General features: G+C 41.5%; 1 long non-coding RNA gene and 1 pseudogene across 1 annotated transcript; both read right to left on the bottom strand.

Moving 5' to 3' along the window:
• Positions 1 to 242: 242 nt before the first annotated feature.
• On the bottom strand, positions 243 to 1,723 carry LOC109132665 (uncharacterized). Its single transcript, XR_002037678.2, has 2 exons — positions 1,199 to 1,723; positions 243 to 907 (listed from the first exon to the last, which is right to left on the bottom strand). It is a non-coding gene; the product is annotated as an uncharacterized LOC109132665 (long non-coding RNA).
• A 559-nt stretch (positions 1,724 to 2,282) lies between these two features.
• Positions 2,283 to 3,089, bottom strand: LOC147945597 (secreted RxLR effector protein 161 pseudogene; annotated as a pseudogene).
• Between the last annotated feature and the right edge of the window lie 262 nt (positions 3,090 to 3,351).

The raw sequence follows: 3,351 nt of genomic DNA, 5'->3' as shown, positions 1-3,351 counted from the left end.
TACCTTAGGGTCACTTTGAACAAGATAAGTACAACCTATTTTCCACAATTTGAATCACAACAATGTTTTTGTTTGGTATGGTTGAGCACAAACAAATATTAAAAAAAATTACTAAATGTATTAGTAATTACCGTAGATTTTACAAAATTTATTAACATTTTCGTAAAATGTATTTTTTTCTAAAGGGAAAAGGGCAAAAAAATGTATCATCATCGGCATCTTAACAAAATACGGATGCTGTATTTGTTTTTTTTCAATGGATTATTATTATTATTATCAACAAGAAGCCAGTACATACGAAGCCTAAAAACCCAAAGAAAGGTAGAAGAGCACAGCCAAATTAAACAGAAAAACAAAACAACCCTAATAGAATAAGGAAAACCGAATCTCTCACTTAACCCTCATCCTAGGAACATTTACACTTAACGCGCCACCTAGCGAAGCCATGAGTGCAATCCAGTCACCTTAAACTTCCTAATATCTAACCTAAGTTTTCTTTTTATTAAACTGTAACTAAAAAACAAACATACAAAACAAAAGGTCTAAGGCCTAGACCAACTAAGGAAAGCCCAATCCAAGAAAGAAACCCAAGCATGAAGGAAGAGATGTTGACTTGTTGAGGAGTCATCATGGATCCACGTCGGACACTTAGAAAAGTGAAGACGTGGACAGCCAAAGATTATGTCGTCACCGGTTACCATCTACGACCGGAAGGAACTCCAAACCACCGGAAACCGCTGAAAATCATTGATTCTTCAAGCTTCAGTAAGATCCGATGAGGGATAATTTGGAGAACTCTATCAATTTTTAACAAACTTCAACTTCTAATCTGCGAATGAAAGAACTTCCCAAGCCTCTCAGAAAAACCAACGACGTAGAGATTAAGCCGATTTAGCTTTCACCAACCCTAAAAACAATTGATCGAAATGCTCCAGCAAGGAGAAATTTCTCAATTCGTTATCAATCCAAGGGCACCGACGGCGACTTCAAGCACCACCTCAATTCGTTTTTTTTTTTTAAAAACAAACCCAATAAGCATGAAAAACGAAAGAAGTCCTTTAAACAAAGGAGGCTCAAAGAATTATGCAATCAGATCTATGAATTGAAATAAAATTAAGATCACCCAAACCAAAAGCATCCGAATCAATTGACCAGAGGATAACTTCCGAAAAAAACCGGAGCAAGCTAGATGAATCACCGAGAAACAGGATGGTGAAACCCTAGACGAAATCCAGTCATAACGTCGCCGAGGGGGCCAACGCCTACCGGAGTCAAAGCCGAACATAACGTTGCCGAGGAGGCCAACGCATGCCAGAAGCAAAGCCGGACATGACATCGCCGAGGGGGCCAACTCATGCCGGAAGCAGGAACATGAAATCGCCGAGGGGGCCAACTCATGCCCGAAGCAAAGTCGTCCATCACCGTCAAAGAAAACGGTCGTTGACGGAAACAAAACCCGAGCCAAACCCACGCATAAGAAGCCGGTGTTGGACGGATTGAAGCCAGTTTATACTACCGGACTACCTTGCCGGAGCGAACCGGATGTCAAAGTAAAACACCGATGAAAGTTTCTCTCTCTCAAACCTTTTTTTTTAGGGTAACATCCCGAACACCGGATGTTAGTATTTCTAAAGGGCAAAATGTATTTCTACAGTTGATAGCTCGACCATTGTCAATGAATGATTCAGCTAATCTATTTTGCGTATGGACATGTGTCACAGGATGTAAACTCACGGACATACAATAATCATTAAATGTTTGAGATGTAAACTCACCAGCATTGTCTAGATGTATAGTCTTAAGTGGAAAATCTGGAAAATATGCTCTTAATCTTATAATTTGAGCTAACATTCTAGCAAATGCTAGATTCCTTGTGGATAACAAGCAAACGTGTGACCATCTGGTTATGATCTTGTGTTATGGAACTAGAGAATCGAAGGAGTAAAACTCTTGTTCTTATTCATAATGTCTCATCGAGGTTACATATATATAGAGTTACAAAGACAAAGACTAAAACCGACTAGGAATAGGTAATGGCCGATGGGCCTATGTCCGATGGGCCGTACACGTATAGGCCGTACATGGCCCGGTTATGGAGTCCATCATCCAGTGTTTTACAACACTCCCCCTTGGATGACATAACCGTGCATGTGCAAGGAGATGATCCCTGTAATGCGCTTGGGGATGCTGCCTCATTAAAACCTTACCAGAAAAACCCAATGGGACAAAACCTTGGTGAAGGAAAAAGAGTACAGCACGCATTACTCCCCCTGTTCCAAGCATCACTCTAAGTCCTTAAGCCTCCGCATTCCAATCTGGTGCGTAAGCTTCCTGAATGTTGTTGTCGGCAATGATTTGGTGAAGAGATCGGCTGAGTTGTCGCATGACTGCACCTGTATCACACGAACTTCTCCGGCCTTTTGTAGTTCGTGTGTGAAGAAGAACTTGGGTAGTATGTGCTTCGTCCGATCTCCCTTAATGTAACCTTCCTTGAGCTGTGCGATACAGGCCGTATTGTCTTCATAGATTACGGTTGCTTCCTTATTGTCGTCCATGCCACTATCGATCCGGATGTGTTGCGTCATGGACCGTAACCATACACACTCACGACTGGCTTCATGTATTGTTAGGATCTCCGCGTGGTTTGAGGATGTGGCCACGAGGGTCTGCTTCATGGATCGCCATGAGATTGCTGTACCACCGTGCGTGAATACGTACCCGGTTTGAGACCTGGAGTTGTGTGGATCTGATAAGTAACCTGCATCAGCAAAACCAACTAAACCATCTCTGTTATAGTTAGTATAAAATAAACCAAAATCTACTGTCCCTTGTAGGTAACGCAGGACATGTTTAATACCGTTCCAGTGCCTTATAGTCGGACAAGAACTAAATCTTGCTAGGAGGTTCACGGCAAAACATATGTTCGGTCTAGTGTGGCTAGCCAGGAACATTAACGCTCCAATTGCACTGAGGTATGGCACTTCAGGTCCGAGAACTTCTTCATCGGCCTTCTTTGGACCAAATGGATCTTTATCCAAGTCTAAGCTTCTAACAACCATTGGGCTGGTCAATGGGTGAGCTTGGTCCATTTTAAACCTCTTGAGTACCTTTTCTGTATATGTGTTTTGATGCACAAGGATTCCATTATTTATGTACTCAAGCTGTAGCCCCAAACAGAATTTTGTCTGCCTAGGTCTTTCATTTTAAATTCTTTCTTGAGATATTCTACTGTTTGGGCAATTTCACCAGAAGTTCCAAGGATGTTTAAATCATCCACATAAACTGCTATAATTACAAACCCTTTGTTTGCAAACTTCTTTATAAATAGACATGGACTGATTGGGTCATTCT

The sequence above is a fragment of the Camelina sativa genome, chromosome 4 (assembly GCF_030686135.1).
Source record: "Camelina sativa cultivar CO46 ecotype springtype chromosome 4, ASM3068613v1".
Taxonomy (NCBI): domain Eukaryota; kingdom Viridiplantae; phylum Streptophyta; class Magnoliopsida; order Brassicales; family Brassicaceae; genus Camelina; species Camelina sativa.
This window is presented reverse-complemented; position numbering and strand designations above follow the sequence as displayed.